The sequence below is a fragment of the Oryctolagus cuniculus genome, chromosome X (genome assembly GCF_964237555.1).
Source record: "Oryctolagus cuniculus chromosome X, mOryCun1.1, whole genome shotgun sequence".
NCBI lineage: Eukaryota > Metazoa > Chordata > Mammalia > Lagomorpha > Leporidae > Oryctolagus > Oryctolagus cuniculus.
The window spans coordinates 2232110-2254409 of NC_091453.1; the positions used below are offsets into that span (position 1 = coordinate 2232110).

At 44.0% G+C, this 22300-nt stretch overlaps 1 long non-coding RNA gene across 1 annotated transcript in view; it reads right to left on the reverse strand.

Annotated features, from left to right (window-relative positions):
• The window catches only part of LOC138847719 (uncharacterized), a 40061-nt gene extending 19999 nt beyond the window's left edge, over positions 1–20062 (reverse strand). Inside the window, exon 1 of the long non-coding RNA XR_011385663.1 lies at positions 19929–20062. This is a non-coding gene — a long non-coding RNA (uncharacterized lncRNA). The remainder of the gene's footprint in view (positions 1–19928) is intronic.
• Between the last annotated feature and the right edge of the window lie 2238 nt (positions 20063–22300).

Below are 22300 nucleotides of genomic sequence, written 5' to 3' on the forward strand. Positions count from 1 at the left end.
TGTGTATGTGGGGGGCTTCTGTATGTTTTAAAAGTTCATGCTAAAATGCAATTGAGATTTTATTTCACTGTAAAAATTAGAAATCCAGGTATAGTTTTTTATAACATACATTTTTATGAACTTTTTGAAGACCTCATACACATGCAATTCAAATTCCTGAAGTGTATACACATTTATACATGTGTATTTGTGTCTACAATGTGCTAAGAAGATCCTTTATGTTTGGACATGAACAGGGCAGGGGTCAAACTTGGGGTAACCTTGAAGCCAACCCCTATAAAAAGGAAGACCCAGCCTTGAACCTAAGGTGTTCTTGCCTGACCTTACAAGGTTCTAATCATCTGACTCAAGGAGTCATTTGCTTCTCCCATAGATAAGAACCTTGATGGCCAGTGTTGTCTTGAGTGGTTTGTTTAGGGGAATTGCATGCATCCCTCAGACCAACTGGAGCCCACCTGGCTATCACAAATTCTCTAAAGAGCATGGAATCACCAACCAAAGAAAGATCATAAGGACCACTGACCAATTGGGAACTTGGATGTGAGCTGATCATGCACCTCTCCACCCCAATCTCAATCTAAACCTTCACCCCTAACTCCTTAGGGAGCCTGGGAATTAAGCAATACTACCCTGCTCCTTGCTCTGTGCTTTGCAATAAAAACCTATTTTCTTCCACCAAACTGATGTCAGCAACTGGCTTTCCACGTGTCAGGCGAGCAGACTTTGGGGGTTCTATGGCTACTCCCACAACTAGTTTGGGATGTTTGGCAACAACATGTCTGGGGCTACATCACTAGTGAATACTGGCATATCTGAATGATTTTAGACAACCTTGTTCTTAAGTAAAACATGACTGAAGCCATGTTGTTTCAGACTGACCTCGACTTGCGAGCCACTTACTTAAAAAAAAGTGCATTGGTTCACTCTATCTAAATACACTTCCTTTAAAACAAGAGCGTTTTATTCCCAGTATAAATAAGACAATCACCCCCTCCCCCTTTTACACAACGCAGCTGTTGGTCCTTTGGAATACCTAATTGTAGGGTGCTGGAAAGCCCACAGTGTGATTCAGAAATCAAAGGCCGACCACTGGGACCTCACAGCTGCTCTAAGGCAATGCCTGTACCCTGTCAGCAACTTTCCCCCTTCTAAAATACAGCCAATAATTGTTCACATGTGCTTGACAAGCACAATCCACTGACCCAGCACACCCATGCCTTCTATGAAAACGCAGGAGGAATTCCCGGGAAGTGTTGAATATGGTACTTTGAGAGTACGTACTTGCATTTAGACCACAAAATAGGTAGCTACTTATAACTGCAAAAATTACATAATTCTGACTTGGTTTTAAATTCTCAATACTTTCACAACACTAAAAATGTTTATCAAGATTTACCTTTATAAAGAGGACAAAAATGTTTTTTAATATATTTGTCCATAAACTTAGCATAATTTAAAGAGTTTTCTTGCTCTGGATTTTCTTCAAGCATAGCAGACTCAATAAATGAAAGAATATAGGACACATGTCTGTGGGGTTCTTTTTAGGAATAGAGGTCATTTAAGTTTTCTTACTGTCAAACATTTTGTGTCACTTGAAAGTGTTACAAGTGTAAAATGGAAAGTTAATTCTTCCCAATATACAAGGGCAGAACTGGTTACATTGTAAAAATGCAGTGCCCTAGTTAAACTATTAAACAATTTCATGATAGCAACAACAGAACATAAAAACAAACCCGCAGCCTTTCTAAACACTAGGACCTTTGTATCTGCACAGGTCATACACCCACGGAACTGACAACTAAAGTGAGAATAATCCAGGACTGCTCTAAAGCAACAGCCTTTCCACTAGACTGATAAAGTTCCTGGTTCCATTGGGACTGAGAAAATGATACCGTAGACTATGAATTACAAGACATTGGAAGGCCTTAGAATCAAGGCCTCTCTAACCTTCCCTTGTTCCTTCCCCATCCTCCAATTGGACCTCTCCCTCTCTGTCCACTTTCTTTATCTGACCAAAGGGAATTCTTCCAAAAGAATGCAAGTGTCTTGGACTCCCTCCATAAGATCTCATAAACCAGGGAAAATTAATCATGAGACGAGACTAAGAATTGTCACCAAGCCCAGACAGCAGTTTCCTCTAATCCTCTGAGGGCAGCTCCGGGAGTTCCCTGAGAGAGCTGGCCTAAGATGACAGCCTGTGCTCCCTGTGCAGTTCTGCCCTTCCCCGTCCCTAACTTGTCACCACCTCCCTCAGAGCCCCGGGAAACTTCATCATCTCAGGCTAGCGTCTGTTCTTAGGCCCATTCTTTTTCCCTAAAAATAATCTACTGCCCCTCTAAATTGCCTACACCCCCTCTCGCCTCTGAAGATGCGGATATGTTTCTGAATCTCACTGGGTTACTTAGTAACCTCTCTCCTCTAATTGCACTGTGTGCATAATAGACTTGGATGCCCTTTTCTCTGTTGATCTATTGTCAGTTTCCTTGAGCAGATGGAAACCTTCAGAAAGGAGGGAGAATTGCCTTCATCCCTACGATTACAAGGCTGTGAACAAAGACCATCACTGGATGGAATGATTCCTGAAGGTTTAATAGGCGGCTCAGAGAAAAGAGTACCAAATACCTACCTTCAGAGGCAGGTCATAAGACTGAAGTACAGTAAATATAACAACAAAAGAAACATCTGAAAATGGCAAAAGCAGCCTATATTTTTATATCATTTAGCAAACCAATTTGTATTCGCATGTTATTTAATTCTCACAACAAAGAGCTGAAATAGGACAGGAGAAATAAGTTGCCCCAAAGTACAAAGCTGATTGCAGATTCAGCCAGAACTTTACCTTATTCTGTAGGGCAGAGGTTGGCAAAATACAGCTGTGGGCCGAATCTACCCTGCTGACTGCTTTAGTAAATTCAATTTTATTGGAACACAGCTATGCTTGCTTATTTACATACAAGTACTGCCTACGGTTGTTTTCACGCTACAATGGCAGAGTTGAGTAGTTGTGATAGACCATATGGCCCACAAAACCTAAAATGTTTATTGTCTGTACCTTTACAGAAAAAGTTTGTCAACTGCTATTATGACAACTATACTATAATTAAAATGGAGCAATCTAATCAGGTCAAATTGCTTCTTTATCCTAAGTTGTGCCTTTGCATCCAAGCTGAATATAATTTTTGGTTTATACATTGAGTACTTAAAAGTGGTTTATCTTTATTTTTATTTTTATTTTTTTTACAGGCAGAGTTAGTGAGAGAGACACAGAGAGATAGGTCTTCCTTTTCCATTGGTTCACCCCTCAAGTGGCTGCTACGGCCGGCGTGCTGCACTGAGCCGAAGCCAGGAGCCAGGTGCTTCCTCCTGGTCTCCCATACGGGTGCAGGGCCCAAGGACTTGGGCCATCCTCCACTGCCTTCCCAGGCCACAGCAGAGTTGGACTGGAAGAGAAGCAACCAGGACAGAATCCGGTGCCCCAACTGGGACTAGGACCCAGGGTGCCGGCGCCACAGGCGGAGGATTAGCCTAGTGAGCCACGGTGCCAGCCAAAAGTGGTTTTATTTCAAAGGCAGAGAGACCAAGAAGGATCTTCCATCTACTAGTTCATTCCTCAAATGCCTAAGACTGGGCTAGACTGAAAACAGGAGCCTAGTACTCCGTCATGGTCTCCCATGTGGGTGACAAGGACCCAACCACTTGAACTATTGTCTGCTGCCTCCCAAGGGGAACATTAACAGGAAATCAGATTGGAAACAGAGGCAAGAATCGAACCCAGGCACACCAAAAAAGGATGTGGGTTTCCCAAGTGGCATCATAACCGCTGTACTAAATGCACAGCCCATATAAATATTAGCAGATGCCTACTGATTAGAAGTATAGGATTAGCAGATGCCTACTGGTACACATTTAATTTTTTATCAATTTTTAAATTGATAGCTAACAGCTTTCAACACTTGTTAGGTTCTTTATGCCCCTACAGGTTTATTCCTGAAGAAGAATAGATGGGTCAAATAGTGTGCACAGTATAATCTCGAGTCATCTATCCAAGTTACCTTACATTGTACGATGTGGCAAAATTCTTTTTTTTTATTTTATTTTTTTTTATTTTTTGACAGGCAGAGTGGACAGTGAGAGAGAGAGAGAGAGACAGAGAGAAAGGTCTTCCTTTTGCCGTTGGTTCACCCTCCAATGGCCGCCGCGGCCGGCGCGCTGCGGCCGGCGCACCGCGCTGATCCGATGGCAGGAGCCAGGAGCCAGGTGCTTTTCCTGGTCTCCCATGGGGTGCAGGGCCCAAGCACCCGGGCCATCCTCCACTGCACTCCCTGGCCACAGCAGAGAGCTGGCCTGGAAGAGGGGCAGCCGGGACAGAATCCGGCGCCCCGACCGGGACTAGAACCCGGTGTGCCGGCGCCGCTAGGCGGAGGATTAGCCTAGTGAGCCGCGGCGCCGGCCCGATGTGGCAAAATTCTAATGGAAGAATGGAGATGGATTGACCAGGTCACCCCCCAGAAGCACTGAATAAGAATCCTGTGTGCCAGTATCTCATCTTACCTCAGCATTATCTGCCATATTCTTTTATTTCTGATTCCATACCCCCTTCTCTCATTCACAATGGCTATCCTCATTCAGGCCCTGAGCATCTTTTGCCTGGACCACAAATTCATTCTAATCAACCTCTGCTATGGTTTGAATACCCACATTTAAACTTATGTTGAAATTTAATCCACATGGTGAGATATTAAGATGTGGGACTAGACAGTGTCGCTCCCCCTCTTCGTGGAGGAACGACACAGGACCCTGCGCTGTTCTTTTGTCCGCTCGGCCCTCCCCGGGTTTGCTGCTGGTTCTTCCCGGGTTGGCTACCGACCCTTCCACCTCCGTGGAAGGGCGGTTCCCCCTGCCACTTTCCCCACTTCCGCGGGGGAGCAGCACACCGCCGGCCGGCTCTCTCGGGGGCTGCACAGGTGTTCCTTCAGATAGATGTTCCTGGTGCATGTTGTCTCTCTCCTCCTTTATAGTCCTCTTCCACCAATCCCAACTCTGCTACCCACACGCCGAGTACGCTGCTCTCCTCCAATCAGGAGCAGGTCCTACAGTTTATTGGCTGAACTGGAGGCAGCTGTGTAGAAGCTGTTTCCTCCTCTCCCAGTGCCATATTGTGGGAGAGCAGATGCATAGAATAAGTCTTAATTCCAGTAACTTAGTCTAGTCTGAGTTACTCCCAGTTGCTCCCCACAAGACAGGACCTTTAAGAGGTGATTAGGTCATCACTCGTGGATTAATAGGTTAGCAGGTTATCTGGAATGTGCATCTGTTAGAAAAGCCAGTTTGTCTTAGCCTGTTGAACACATGGCTCTCATTGTGTGGTGCCCTGCACTGCCTCAGGACTCTGCAGTCTTCACTAGCAAAAAGGTCCTCTCCAGACATCCCTGCAACCCACCCCAACTTTGAACCTCCCAGACTAAAGAACTGTGAGTTGAATAAACATCTATTCTTTATAAACTACTCAATCGGTAGTATTCAGTTACAGCAACAGAAAACAGAACGAGACAACCTCCTCGCCTCCAATTCACTTTTTTTTTTTAAAGATTTATGTCTTTGAAAGAATATACAGAAAGAAAGAGGCAGGGAGAGGGAGAAGGGAGAGGGAATCTTCTATCTGCTGGTTCACTCCCCAAATGGCCAGGACAACTAGAGCTGGGCCAGACCGAAGCCAGGAGCTTCATCCAGGTCTCCCATGTGGGTGCAGGGGCCCAAGCACTTGGGCTGTTCTCTGCTATTTTCCCAGGCACATTAGCAGGGAGTTGAAAAGGAAGTGGAGCAGCCAGGTCTTGAACAGGCACCCCTACAGGATGACTTAACCCACTATGCCACAAACCCAGCCATGTTTCCGATCCACTCTTAATGCTGTCTGCTAAGAGGAAAATGTCACCATGCCACTCACCTGCTTAAAGTCTGAAAATGTCTCTGGTAAATCAGTAGATAAGTCCCAGTTTATTAACATGGCTTTCACAGCTCTCCCAGATGCAGCTCCCGTCTACAACTCCGGCTTTTGCTTTTGCTTTTGCTTCTCCTTGCCTTCTATTTTATCCTCTAATACCATCATGTCACTTACTCTTTTCTCTAGATGCCACTGCACAGATTTTCACATCTATGCCTTTAATCTAACTTCGCTAGGGTGAAAAACTCTCTCCCCTTTTATTTTGTCTGTCAACACTGAGGACCCCTCAGAAACCCTCTCACCGACCTTTACCTCCAGCTGGCTCCAGGGTCCCCTTTGGCCTCCAGCTGCTCCTTGGACCTGCCTCAATCACTAATTTACTACCTCAAATCGCAACTATGGAGTATACATCCACATGTCAAGCTCCACTGAATCCCCAGAGGCAATACCTTAGTTCTGGCTTTCTTCATTTCTGAACCTTATTACTTTATTACTTTATGGCTTTTTCTTTTCACCCTATCTCCAGTTTGTTTTCACTGTCAACTTCTACCCCTGTCATGAGTTGAATCATGTTCCTCTAAAATTCAGGCCACCTGGAACTTCAGAATGTAACTTTATTTGGCAATATCATTTTTGCAAATGTAAGTAATTAAAGCTCTTGAGATGATATCCTATTGGATTTAGGGTGGCTCTTAAGTCCAATAAATGGTGTCCTTGTAAGAAGACAATACAGAACACAGAAAAGACAATATGAAGATGAAAGCAGAGTGAAGTAATGTGTTTGCAAGCCTAAGAATACCAGGAACCACCAGCAGCTGGAAGAATCATGAGGATTTCCTGCTAGAGCCTTTAGAGTGAGTGTGGTCCTGTTGCCACCTTGGTTTTGAACTTTTGAACTCTAGAACTGGGATAGAACAAATCTGTCTGGTTGTAAGCCACCAAGTTTGTGGTAATTCACGATAGCAGCCTTAGGAAATTAATAAAACTCCCAACACACACACAAAACTGACACACTCTGCAGCAAGGATGCTTTCTTCCTTCCCTTTCTACCTTTTCATGACGATGATAAAATCCTGGACATAGGCTACTTATAAAGGAAAGAGGTTTATTTTGGGGCTGGTGCTGTGGCACAGGGGGCTAAGCCGCCGCCTGCGATGCTGGCATCCCATATGGACAGTAAACATGGGAAGTTGGTGGAAGTAGAGCTCAAACAAAATTTGCAATGAGTTGGTAACTGTTGAAGCCGGGGCAGTGGATACATTCTGGCTACTCCACTTCCAATCCAGCTCCCTGCTAATGTGCCTGGGAAAGCAGGGGAAGACGGCCCAAGTTCTTGGACCCCTGTACCCGTGTGCAAGACCTGTAACAAGCTCCTGGCTCCAGCCTGGCCCAGCTCCAGCCGTTGCGGCCATTTGGGGAGTGAACCAGCAGATGGAAGACTCTAACTCTGCCTTTTAGATAAAATAAATAAATCTTTAAAAAAAAGAGGTTTATTTTGATTCACAGTCTTGGAGGCACCCAGTCCAAGACAGCACAGGCCCCATTAGTTTGGCCTCTGGTGATGGTGTCCTTGCTGGTAGAGTCCAGACTCTACATGGAACATCACATGGCAAAAGGGAGCATACATGTCTGTGTCTCTCCTCATAAAGCCCCCATGATTTGTTCATGGGCCCCACCCCAATAACTGAATTCAATCTAATCACTTCTCAAAGTCTCTACCTCTAAACACATAATTTAAAACTTTCCTAATACAATTAACTTAGGACTTTGGGATTTAAACATCTGTATGAGTTCAGGAGAAAATCTTGTTCAAATCATAGCCCTTTCCTTCCTTCCTTTTCTATTTTTCAGTTTTGTCTGCATTTATTTTATTATTATCGTAAGTTCAAAATGTATACAGAAGACAACCATATATAGTGAACGCCCATGTATCCACTGCCCCGGCTTCAACAGTTACCAACTCATTGCAAATTTTGTTTGAGCTCTACTTCCACCAACTTCCCATGTTTACTGTCTTATTTTGAAGCTGATCACTGACAGTGTATCATTTCATCCATAAATGTATCAGAATGTATCTCTAAAAGGCAAAAACTTTGTTGTTTTAAATAGTTGTCTTTCCAAGATGGAAGTTTCCTACTATTCTTCATTTTTAAAATATTTTTTTTGACAGGCAGAGTGAACAGTGAGAGAGAGAGACAGAGAGAAAGGTCTTCCTTTGCTGTTGGTTCACCCTCCAATGGCCGCTGCGGCCGGCGTGCTGCAGCCAGTGCACCGCACTGATCCGATGGCAGGAGCCAGGTACTTATCCTGGTCTCCCATGGGGTGCAGGGCTCAGGCACTTGGGCTATCCTCCACTGCACTCCCTGGCCACAGCAGAGAGCTGGCCTATTTTTCATTTTCATTAGAACCGGGGGCGGGGGGATCCCATAGGCTGGTTCACTCCTCGAATACTGCCATTAGGTGTGTTTGACATCACATAGCATCAAGATAAAAGAGAATGCTTAAGTTTGGCCTTTTTAGATTTCTTGGTAAAAGTAAAGACTGCTTGAAGCTAAGTCAAGTGTTCGTTTACATCACAAGCTGAGATACTGAAGTAGACTCACCATGCCTGCCTGTTGCTCAAATGTTTAACATTTAGAATATTATTTAATACTAAAAATTCTTTTTCTATTCCTAATTATTTTGGGTTGACTGCTATCTCATTGTAGGCTCACTCCCTCCATTTTGTCAGTGTGATTGCAATAGCATGCTTCAGTTTTAAGAGTTATAGTCCACAGAACTTACATCATACATGCATATTTATAGAGAGAATTTGTTTTTATTTTTAATACACCAAGTCTTAAATAAATTAAGATCTACTTATATTTTTAGTATAGGAGAATAAGTAGGATTTCTTTTCTATCATTTAGTTTTTCTACCATATTTTAATTTAATTTAATGGATGGAATTTCCTTCAAATTGAACACATTCAATCAAGTTTGGGTTGAGCCAAAGTTTATCTCATTTGCTAATTTCTTGAAAGCTTTCATGACATACCTTGACAGAGTTGGAGAAATTTGGAATTATTCTGAAATCTAAGACTAAGGATCCTTAAGTCTATTGATCAGCTAAAACAAAGATTATATCTCAGAAAGTTTAATTGATCATTTGGCTTTATAAAATATCATCTGTTTTCATCTTATTTGAAAGACAGACAGACACAGAGATCTTCCATCTGCTGCTGGTTCACTCCCCAAATGCCCACAACAACAAGGCCTAAGCCAAGCCAAAACAGGAAGCCTGGAGTTCAAACTGGGTCTCCCACACAGGTGGCAGGGACCCAAGTACTTGAGCCATCATCTGTTGCCTCCCAGAGTATGAATTAGCAAGAAACTGGATCAGAAGTACAGAAGCCAGGACACAAACTGGCAGTATTCTGATACTAGATGCTGGTGTGCCACACAGCAGCTTAACCATTGCACCGAACACCGGACACTGGCTTCTCTTGAAGACAGCAGATGGGCACAGCCTGCTCCTCTGATGTCAGCCAACTAAAAGGCATACCTGTATGTGTTGTCACAAATGCAATCTAGCAAGTGTTTGGCAGGACAATACCCATACATGTGTTGATGGTAAATTAGCAGCATAATCTTCAAAAACAAAGAACTATATCTTTTGTAAGGGCTGTAGTTAGATATTTGCAGCCTTAGATATTTGCAGCATAATGCTAAGAAGGGACTTAGCAATAAAACAGGATAATTTTGGTAAAGTATGCACTACAAATAATCCCTTAACAAAAGATGACCAACCCCTGGGGTTTAGCAGTAATAATACATGGAAGTTACACATAATCCTGCTGCTCTCTTTTTAGAACCTTTGTGTTTTATGTGTGTTGACAGGAGTGAAGGTACTTGGCAAAAAGGAGGATATTCTAAGGAAATGTCTCAATTACAAAGGAAAAGGAAAAAGAAAGCCAGTGAGGTTGCCAATCTTCCTTCATTTGTGAATTGATACATTTTAAAATAAGATATTTGAAGAAGAAATAGGCCCTAAGATGTAAGAATACCATTTGAGTGATGCAGAAAACATTTTAACAGCAAAATCTATGTTTAGGATAATATAATATAATGTAATATTTTGATAGAATATTGCTAATAAACTTCAAAATCTAATGGAATATTTTTCAAAATCTGATGGAATATTTTTCTTGTTTGGAACAACTAAAGGGTAAATTGAAGCTAGACAGACTTCATGCAAGTAAAAATAATCTGGCTTTGTAAGGAAGCTCAAGCCTTGGCTCTGCAGGCTCAGTGTAACAGGAGAAAAGGATTTATCAAGATGCGCAAGCACAGGAGCCTATGAAACACGGAGCTCAAAGAAGGGCAGATGGTTGAAGTTAAAGTACCTTCTTCCTAGTAGGAAGGGCAATGAGATATAGGTCATTTAGAAAAGTAGCAAATGATTTTTAGGGGAGATGCATGGAACTGGAAGAACAGACAGCAGCCTGGTACAAAGTCCTCTGGGCTCTCGGTATTGTGTCGGATTTTCAGTCTCTTCCTCATATGAACTTAATCATCCTTGGTTAACTGAATTTCTGTAAGAAGACTGAAAACAATTGTGTTCTTCTTTGATGGACCCGATCTTTAGGTAGAGCGGGAACTTCAGAGAAAGCCCCTTGTTAGAAAAATGGCGCGATCTTATCTACGGTGTGATCTACACCCTGGCACCATCCTAGGCTTTAGCCCTCGCCGCCACTGCTGGAAGCCAGGTGACCACATGGCCCAACCACTGGTGTCAGCCCCACCCCCATCCTAATGGGATTCACTGCTCCTGCTTCCCTGCCCATCCCCTGGCAAAGCTTTAAAAGAACTGTTCCTGAACACGTGGCTCGCTCTCTCTTCCTCTCCATCCCCTGACCGCTGTCTCTCTCTCTCTCTGTCTCTCTCTCTCACGCTCTCCTTCTGCCTCTGTTCCTTCTTTGTCCCTTCCCTCCAGTCTGTCGAGTTTCCCCCAATAAACTCTCTCCCTTACTCCAGTGCGTGGTGTGTTCTGTGGCAGCTTACACCCTTGCCTGGATTTCAGGAGAAAGGGGGCAGAGTGAGGGTCAGACCTGGAGGCTGCTGCTTTAGTTCTGCTGGGCCAAAGCGTCACATGTTAGGGGATTGTCTTCTGAGCCCCAACGGTTTCTCTCAGTCTACTTTCACCAATATTCTACAACAGCTAAACCTGTCAGGCTGTATTTCATTGGCTATAATGGAAGCACTGGCTTTTAGCAATGATCTCAGAAGAAAAGGATCAATGAAGAAAAGCACTAGATGCAATACTTGAACAGGAAATGAATGATAAATAATGGCGACACCACAAGAGAGAGACTGTGCCCAGTGCCTGAGCGGGACCTAGGTGGCAAGCCTCAGCCCAGCAATCATGTGTCTGTCCAATTACTTCACGAGATACATGATCTTGTGGTTTTATGACTCCCACCCAGAGTTCTGGTGGAGTCTTATCCAGATAGACGCAACTCGCATTCCTGACAAACACCGCCTTATGCAGCTGACTGGTCATGCCCAGTCAGCACGATGAACAATCACCCACTAGGAAAACCGAGTTACTGTTCAGGAACACTCAGACCTCTCTGGGATGGAATTTTATGGCACACACTATGATTCACTGTCCACTCTGCTGTGCTAGGAGCCAAGCACGTTAACCACGCCTACTCTACTCTTGGTGTTGCTCTGCTTTACGGCTGTGAACAGAGGGTTTGACCAACTGCCTTTTTTACTTTTTTTTTTTTTTTTGACAGGCAGAGTTAGACAGTGAGAGAGAGACAGAGATAAAGGTCTTCCTTTTTCCATTGGTTCACCTCCCAAGTGGCTGATACGGCCGGTGCGCTGCGCCAATCCAAAGCCAGAAGCCAGGTGCTTCCTCCTGGTCTCCCATGTGGGTGCAGGGCCCAAGAACCTGGGCCATCCTCCACTGCACTCCTGGGCCACAGCAGAGAGCTGGGCTGGAATAGGAGCAACTGGAACAGAATCTGGCGCCCCGACAGGGGACTAGAACCCGGGGTGCCGGCACCACAGGTGGAGGATTAGCCTAGTGAGCTGCGGCGCCAGCCGACCAAGTGCCTTTTGAAGCCCAATCTCTACCTGTCGAAGAACAGCTAATCTAGTCTTTTGTGGCTTCTACAATGAATGTGCTATTCTTAAACATCTCAGTGTGCTTCCAGTCATCAACAAGGACTATGATTGGCCCACCTGCAATTCTCCTGATTCAGTTTCTAATTATACAGTTACTATATACTGAGCACTGTTGTACTAGTTTTACAAAGATGTACTTATTTAATACTTCTTCTTTTTTTTTTTGACAGGCAGAGTGGACAGTGAGAGAGACAGAGAGAAAGGTCTTCCTTTGCCGTTGGTTCACCCTCGAATGGCTGCTGCGGCCGGCGCACCACGCTGATCCGATGGCAGGAGCCAGGAGCCAGGTGCTTTTCCTGGTCTCCCATGGGGTGCAGGGCCCAAGCACTTGGGCCATCCTCCACTGCCTTCCCGGGCCACAGCAGAGAGCTGGCCTGGAAGAGGGGCAACTGGGACAGAATCCGGCACCCCGACCGGGACTAGAACCCGGTGTGCCAGCGACGCAGGCGGAGGATTAGCCTAGTGAGCCGCGGCGCCAGCCCTTATTTAATACTTCTAAGAATACTTGAGGTGCCAGAGTTGTGGCATAGTGGGTAAAGCTGCTGCCTGTACTGCCAGCACCTCATTCAGTTTGAATTCTGGCCACTCCACTTCCTATGCAGCTACCTGCTAATGCCCCTGGGAAAAGTAGTAGATGGTGGCCCAAGTCCTTGGGCCCCTGAACCAAGGTGGAAGACCCAAAAGAAGCTCCTGGCTTCATTCTGGCCCAGCCCTAGCTGTTGAAGCAAATTGGGGAGTGAACCAGTGGATGGAAGCTGGTGCTCACTCTTGCTCTCTTTCCCTCTAACTGTGCCTTTCAAATAAATAAAATAAATCTTTAAAAAAAAAGAACACTTTAAATAGAGGTTCTCATTGTACCCATTTTACAGATGGGGAAACTAAAACATAGAGAGGCTAAGTAATTTCCTCAAGGTCACACAACTACTAAATCCCTGAGACAGAAATTCAACCCAGGATGTTTAGCTCTGGGATCCTACCCTAAGTACTCTGTCTACTGCCCCTGTCTCATAATTTCTTTACCCCCTTTTCCACCACCACACTTGATTGAGACATTCTTCCTTTTGCCACGCTGCCATTAGTTCGTTGTTTCGGCTATGGCAATTTGGTTCTTGGTTTCTGGTCAGACTGGGTAGGTGGAAGTAAGAAAGTAAGAGAGTATGAGATTTCAGTGAGACAGGTGCACATTCGACTGTAAATCCTGGAAGTGGTGTGCAGTTATCCCAACAGGTTTTCTCCTATAGATTCTCTGCAGTGTGGAATCAGAGACCTGGATTCAAATCCTGATGCCACCACCTACGAACTCTAGGACCCTGCACTCTTTGCTTACCTCTTTGCTTTACAAAACCCTTGCCTGCAAAATGGCAACTAGTCCTAGTGCCTACCTTATGAGGTTGTCATTGGCATTAACGGAGATAATACTTGTAAACTGCTCAGAAAACATTCGCCAGGATAATGATTATTGTGATTGCTAACACAGTATTTGCTACCCGTTACACAATCATTGCTATCAATTACATGATAATAGGTAGTGTTCCTTTTTCCACTAAGAACACTCTGAGACCAAATTTTCTAGGAAAAGTTGGTATTTGATGTTGGTTTAGTCACAACAAAGTGGAAGGCACATAGCTTCAAGATAAGCATTTCAATCTCCAACATGCTGATTTGGAGAATAAGGAATAATATTTGAAACTGGCATACCAAAATCAATTTCCAAAGTACTTGACACATAGCAGGTACTGGACAAATATTATCTTATTTTACCTTGTATAATCCACTATCCCCACTTGTCTTATTTCTTACATCCCCAAATTCTGGATCTCATCACACTACAGTCACTGCATTTCCATTCTCTACTGCTTTGCTCACCATATTATTCCTGTGTTAAATATGCTCAACTTCTCTTTCCATGATTCCAAGAGCCAAGTAAGGTATGATGTCCTTCATGAAGCATATCTGAGCCACACAACCCCGTGTAGGGCTGGAGAGGAACCAAGAACAGACGCTGTGTGCACAGGAACTCAATGTACAAGCTTCCAAGGTCAACTGTACTTCCAGAACGAAGAAATGACAGATGAACAGATGACAAGACATCAATAGCGAACCCAGAGGGACTTAAAGCAAGGTTACTCAAAAGCAGATTGTACCCTCCCCCGTGAAGACACCTGGCTGTGTGGTGTTTCGCAGTGTCATTCAGGCTTTGGAAGCGGTGCCAAGGAAGATGGAGAACGGAGCTTGAGAGTCGGCTGGGATTAGGTTAAAACACCAACGCTGATGACAGATTGGAGAGTGTTTACCGCCCATCACCTAGAATAATTTGTCAGCCAGGGGTCAGGCTGGAGGCCTAAAATCATCAATCAATGGCCTTTCTAGAAAGAATATTCTGGCTCCTGGGAATTTTTAGAATGTTAAACTGAAATTTCATGCTTACTAATAAGACACATTAAGAAACACTGATTATTTACCAGGCAGGATTTGACTTACTCTTTACTCTTGATTAGGGTCCAGGCTCTGACAGGTTATATAACTTGAACATTTTTTTAGTCTGGTTGAGAAGTTTCTGTCCAGTCAAACAGATAATCTCAAAAGGTCACATGTGTGCTGCTCTGCAGGACACTGGCTACGTTTGTATCCAATATGATCCAATGCATCTAATGCCTTCTCTTAGTGCCTGTACACACTCAGTCTCCTAAAATTCTCCTTTGAACGAGCTTTACCACCCTGCTATTCTCATACCGAGAAGAGGAATCAGTGACAGGTGCTCATTTTCTATTTGTCATGTTTTTAACAGTTACAATATTTTTACTTTGATAAACCCAAGGAGTCAGAATCTTTATGGAGCAGTATTAAGTTCTTGAAGAAAAGACTTTCAAAAGAAAATTCAATGTACAACTCTTTCATTGTCTTCTAGCAAATTTGGAACAGTCAGATTAGATGTCAACGACCAGAACACTCAGTTGCTAAGGACAGACAGTGCACCCAGACAGCACCGGGCTGAATTCTGTGAATGTGATCATACAAAAGACACAGCGGGAATGAGACAATACATAACAAAGAACTGAACTGAGTAATTCATCAGGTTTTTTTTTTAACTCAGGTTCATTTAGCACTAAAGTCTGTGTCAGTTTTGCATTTAAGATGAACTAGTACTTGACAGTTCTTCTAAACTAACAGAAATCCATAAAAATGGACTGTGATCAAAATGTTGGAGCTCTTTTATTCTGCTTTCAGCAGAAGTTGTAATTTTCAACAGTCCTCTTGACTCCTTTCGTTTGCCATGTGTACATGGGCATGTGTGCAGATTAAAAACTCACTTTGAGATCCTACTTTCGTCTGCTCTGAGACATTTCACAGGTTGTGGTTGTGTTCTTCCTCACAAAGAAAAATCAGCAGAGCTACCTATTTCCTATTTTCGAAGGAAAGAATTTACCAAATTGCACTCTTCCCCTCAGCATTCGGCAGTTTCTCTTTGTGGACAGTGTTACTCTCCCCTTCCCACCTGGGACTGTTTCTTGCCCCGAACTTGCAAGCTCTGTCTTGGGGAGGAAGTCACTGCTTTTCCTTGATTCCTACAGTGGCAGTGGGGCTGTAATCTAATGCTGTAGCATTGCATGAGAGGGAAGAAACATCGACTTCAGTCACGATTTGAGATGTGTTCCTAGCCCTGGTTTTTATCAAGAATAACAGTCTAATTAGAAGGCTTCCTACACAAGTTACGTAGGCAACCAAGATCTTCTTGCCCTGATGTGGGTCTCCTGTGCTGTAAAGCAGTTCTTCACTGGCACAGTCACAGGACATGGTTCTATGTAATTAATCTTTCACAGGACTCTGGGCAGTTTCACTCCCAAACTGCTCCAAGTTGTCTGAGATAATCTGCTTATATGACAAATCCAAGAGCCATGAACGGCATCTGGAGAAAGAATTTTAAAGACATTAGAGGAAGTGCTGATGCTTAGTACAAATGTCCGCAATGCTACTATGATCCAGATATTAGTTTGGGTGTCCTCGAAGTCTTAGGTTAATGGGTAACGGACTAAGGGTGCACATTTAATGCAATTATGGTGTCTAGGAGGTGGGAGGCCCTGAGGTCAATCATCAGGGGTGTGCCCTTGGGAGGCAGTCATCATGAGAGGATTGCTTGTAAGAGTTGAACTGGGCCCTAACCAATCTCTGCCATCTGGAAAGCCAGGTGATCACCGCTTCCCACATGCTGCACCCAACAGCTGAACCAGTGCAGCCCAATGTGAACCTCCACAGTTGGAAGCCGAAACAAACCTCTTTCCTTCACAACTAAGTTCTGTCAAGTGTTTGTTGTAGTGATGAAAAGCTAACTGACATAGGCGCTACGGTGCAACACTGGACGGGGCACTCAAGGTTGAACGAGGGCCCATGGAATGTCCTAGCTGGCAGAGGCAAAAGTTGAGTTGACTGCAAGCACAACATGCACCAGCAGTGCGAGTCAGCTGGCGGTGACTGCATATGGATACACTGGGTGACAAGCTTGTCTTTTCCCTGCGGCACGGTTCAAGACGGAGCTTAGCAGCCACTCACTCGGGCAGCTGTATGGAATTTTCTGGCCTCAAAACCGAATAGGTTAAAGTGAAGTTATCTTTGAGGCCCCTTACAATAGTAAGTTTGAATACTGCTATGTTTTTTTTTTACTTTCTCTCAATATAAAAAGTAATGAAGTATAAGTTACCGTCCATAAAATGTACATATATTAAGTGTAGTGTTCAATGAGTTTTGGCAAAGGTATACACCCATGTAACACCCTGCCCAATCAAGATATTTCCACCACCCATAAAGTTTCTTCTGACTTTTTACAATCAATGCCTCTTCTCCATAAGTAATTAATTCTCTGATTCCTCTTAGGATACATTCTAGAACTTCATACAAATGAAACCATAGAGTATACACTCATTTATATTTAGTTTTGGTCATAGAAAGGAATGTTTTTGAGATTCATCCATGTTGTCATATATATTACGGCCTATCCTGTTTTACTGCTGAGTTGTACTCCTCTGTTTGCATATACCAAAGTTTGCTTATCCATTTTACTTTTGATGGACATTTGAGTTTCTGACTATAATGAACAGGGCAGAATCAATATTTTTTCACATATCTTTAGGCAGTCCCATGTTTCTTTCCTGTGGGTAAATACCTAGGAGTAGAATTGCTGGATTATAGGATATATGGATTTTAACTTTATAAGGGGCTGTAAAAAAGTGGTGAAAAATCTTCCCAAGGACATTGTCCATTTCTCCTAGTTATATCTCTATGGAAACCAGAGATGATCACTATTACTAACAAAAATTCACTTGAAAAGCTACAGTAAGCTAATAGGATTATCAAATAACAGCATGAATCGATCACACTGGAGATAGCTTTAGGATTAGCTACAAATCACCTTAAAGTAACTGAAAACTATAGTGTGATTCATGAAAAACCATGGGGGGAGAAAATGTGTCCACGAGTCTATCATTTCCTCATAGCTCCTTGGGTGGCCAGAAAACTCTAGCTTCTACTGTTTTCACATGAATATCTGTGGCAACAGGCAGAGAGCCAGCAGGAAAGAAATAATCTGTTCATCTATCGAAGTTTGAGGAACTTTTGGAAGAGAATCAGTGGCATACTGATGGTGGTTTTTTAGCGGCTCTGGGAATAAGAAAGTAGGACTGGACAAAATAACATGGTCTAGTGTATCTGGAAGAACGTGTGCAGGCTTGGGAGTGAAGAGGTGTAGATTAACAATTCATCATCATTTATTAAATGCTTATTATATGCTAAGCACTTGACTATGTATTTTCACGTGTTGACTTAATTCTTCCAACAACCTTACAAAATAGGTAATATTAACTTCCTAACGTTATGGGAAAGGAAAGAAAAGCTCATAAGGCTAAAATAACTACTTAAAGGCACAACTATTACATAGTGGAGTTAGAGTTTGAATCCAACAGTGCACTGCTTAAGTTACACTTCACTAAGAAAGTTGACGGACCACCACGTGCAGTTGCTGCAGTTCGAGTCCCGGCTGCTCCACTTCTGATCCAGCTCTCTGCTATGGCCTGGGAAAGCAGTGGAAGATGGCCCAAGTGCTTGGGCCTCTGAACCTATGTGGGAGGCCCAGAAGAAGCTCCTGGCTCCTGGCGTTGGCCTGACTCAGCCCCAGCTGTTGTGGCAATTTGGGGAGTGAACCAGCAGATGGAAGATCTCTCTTTCTCTCTGTCTCTGTCTCTCTCTCTCTGTAACGCTGCCTTTCAATTCAATTAAGCAAATCCTACAAAAAAAGTTGAGGTGAATGTCACGAAAAAAGGTGTGTGTGTCATATAATGGTACTTCAAAAAGTTCACAGAAAATGGACCTAAAAGTTTATTTTGATGCAAAAACATTTTGAAATCCATGCATACTATTTCATAATACAAATTTTCATGAGATTTTGAGATCTCTCATATTCACAGATTTAAATAAAAATTTGCACCAAACTAAACATATTTTAATTCAATTTTCCACATTTTAAAGTTCCTTCATGAATGTGTATGTGCATGCATGTATGTGTGAGTATACAGGGTGATCAGCAAGCCCTTCAGGCATAAAAACAAATTTCATTAGGATAAAATTATGTTGAAGAGTGGAATGAAAATATGACTTTGAAGAGAAGAAATGCTGTAGATTTTCCTGTTTTTCAGAATGGACTACGGTAAGTATATAATGATATTCAGATTCCACTGTACATATTGAAATGAGTGATGTACATGTTTCACTTTAACTGCCCATATTTATAGTACAGTAGTAACCGTTTTCATATAATTATTTAAATTTATTGTGAAAACTAGAAATGTCCACTTGAAAATAGGTGAGGAGATCACATGGGTTTTCACAATTCTTTTAAGTGTTGTGGCAGCTAAATTTTGAAGACTTAGAGTGTGAAGGGCAGGGAGTCTGACTTTTAACCCTTACAGTGCCCAGAATACACAACGTTCCCAATCTCTCTTTGGAGAATAAAGATGCAGAGGAAAACAAACGTTGGCAGAGACTGCACTACACATCTGGAATCACAGAAAACTCCTCACAAATCATCAGGCCCAGTGCACAGACCCTCTTAACCTTCTTGCCTCATTTCCTCTGCTCAGAAAATATTTTTTTAAAGATTTATTTGCTTAAAAGACAGAAATACAGAGAGAGGAGGGGAGAAGAGGGGAGGGAGACAGAGGTCCTCCATTTGCTGGTTCACTCCCCAGATGACCAAATGGCTGGAGCTGGGCCGATCTGCAGCCAGGAGCCAGGAGCTTCTTCAGGGTCTCCCATGCGGGTGCAGGGGCCCAAGGACTTGGACCATCTTCTACTGCTTTCCCAGGCCACAGCAGAGAGCTGGATCGGAAGTGGAACAGTCAGGACTAGAACCAGCACTATTATGGGATGCCGGCGCTGCAGGCAGCGGCTTTACCTGCTGGCCCCTCAGAAAATATCTTAAGCTGGGTACCCGACATCAACAAACTAAAGCACTTCTAATGATGATAACTGTGACCATGATATTTCACAGCTTAGAATCCCCGCTATAGAAATCGGCTCATAGGAAGTGATGCATTTCCTTTCTTTTGCTTCCCATTGGCTATGAACTCTGATCATGTTCTTTTGACTGGGCTAAGAATTAAACTGACCCAAGACAAATTAACAAGAGAAAACCCATTTTAACTATGTGCTTGGAAACAAATATACATTCATGCGCTAAAACAGGCCGCAGTACACAGAAAAATATGCAACATGAATGGACCAGAGTTGCCCATAAGCTAGGGGGAAATGGAAACGGAAAACAGTACCTGTAATAAGGAAGGTCTGTCCAAGAATTGGCAGGAGTGTGAAAATGTTCCATTCGTTCCGTTCACATCACGAAGTCCATGTGATGAAAAACTGAGCACTGAAAAGGCAGGCACACGGCCTTACACACCACCCCATGGGCGGAAACACACCACCCCGCCCGCTTCCACGCCTTTTATAGCTGCTACACACAGGGCCCGGATGTGCCACATGCATTATGGGAAGACAGACGTTTTCACCGACAGGTGGGAGGGCTGCACCACTTCAGACATTCAGCCCCCCCCAGACTTAACTAAATGCTTGCCTATTTGGATCTGCAGACTAAACTAGCTGCTTGCCTATCTGGCTCCACAGACCTAATTCGCTGTTTGCCTATCCAGATCCAAAGACCTAATTTGTTGTTTGCCGATCCAGTTCGGCAGACAGAATGAGCTGCTAGCCTATTTGGATCCGCAGACGTAAACAGCTGCTTGCCTATCTGACCTGCAGGCCGGAAGTTTGTGCTTGCCCACCCATATCCACAGACCTAAGTAGTTGCTTGCCTATCCAGATTTGCAGCAGACCTAACTCGCTGGATCCAGAAACTTAAACAGGTTTTTGTCTATCCAGATTTGCAGATATAACTCGCTGCTTGCATATCTGAATCTGCAGAATACCTAACTGGCTGCTTGACTAGCCAGATCCGCAGAATAACTCATGTTTGCCTATCCAAATCCCCAGGCCTAACCGGCCACTTGCCTATCTGGCTCTGCAGAATACACAACCCAATGCTTGCCTATCTGGCTCCACAGACCTAAGTAACTGTTTTCCTATCTACAGCCACAGACCTAACTGCTACTTGCCTATCTGCCTCCACAGACCTAACTTGCTGCTTGCCTATCTGATCTGCAGGCTGAACTTACTGCTTGCCGAACCATATCCACAGACCTAAGAAGCTGCTTGCCTATTCAAATCTGCAGCCCTAACTTGCTGCTTATCTGGATCTGCAACCCTAAATAGCTTCTAGCCTAATAGGCAGGCAAAGCCTCGCTGCTTGCCAACCCATATACATAGACCAAAGTAGCTGCTTGCCTATCCAAATCCACAGACTAATTTGCTGCTTGCATATCTGGATCTGAAAACTAGTTGCCTGTCTACTCATCCCACATCATTCCCTCCTCTGAGATTACCAACCTTTAATCATTTTTTTAAAGATTTTATTTATTTGAAAGGTAGAGTTACAGTGAGAGGGAGAGACCGAAAGGTTTTCCTTCCGCTGGTTCACTCCCAAATGGCTGCAACAGCTGGCGCTGCGCTGATCCGAAGCCAGGAGCCAGGAGCTTCCTCTGGGTCTCCCACGTGGGTGCAGGGGCCCAAGCACTTGGGCCATTTTCTACTGCTTTCCCAGGCCACAGCAGAGAGCTGATTCAGAAGTGGAGCAGCCGGGACTCAAACCAGCACCCACTCGGATGCCGGCACTGCAGGCGGCAGCTTTACCCACTATGCCACGGCGCCGGCCCCTGCAACCCTAATCTTTTTTAAAAAAATATTTATTTTTCTAAAAGGCAGAGTTATAGAGAAAGGGAGAGACAGATCTCCCATCCACTGGCTCATTGCCCAAATAGCCACAACAACTCAGGAGGGGCCAGGCCAAAGCCAGGAGCCAGGAGCTTCTCCCGGGTCTCCCATGCAGGTGCAGGGGCCCAAGCACTTGGGCCATCTTCTACTGCTTTCCCAGATGCATTAGGAGGGAGCTGGATCAGAAGTGGAGCAGCCGGGAGTCAAACCAGTGCCCACATGGGACACCAGTGTTGCAGGCAGCAGCTTTACCAGCTATGCCACAATGCCAGCCCCTTACCCTTAATCTTAAAAGGGTGCTGAGGGATGAAGTTCTGTCTACTTCCTGCTGATCAGAGGCATTGCCCCTACCTACCCCAGGTTGGGAAACCTCTGTCTCATCTAATGGACCTGTCCCACGAGTTAGAGGATTTTCATCTGTCACTGCCCATGGCTGTGGCTGCTGCAAGTCAATATTACTCTGAGAAGCTGCCGAATTCTGAAACAGACAAGTGTATCAGTCAGAATGAACATAACTGAAAAAGAAAAGTCACTGATTGGAAACTCCTCTAAGAAAAGAAAGGTATATTCTATTGTTTATAAATTAGTGGGCATGCATAAATTATTCTGCAACAGATTATAAAACCATCTAGCTTGGGCATAAGGATTTATAATATCTTGGCCGGCGCCGTGGCTCACTAGGCTAATCCTCCGCCTAGCGGCGCCGGCACACCGGGTTCTAGTCCCGTCGTGGCGCCGGATTCTGTCCCGGTTGCCCCTCTTCCAGGCCAGCTCTCTGCTGTGGCCAGGGAGTGCAGTGGAGGATGGCCCAAGTGCT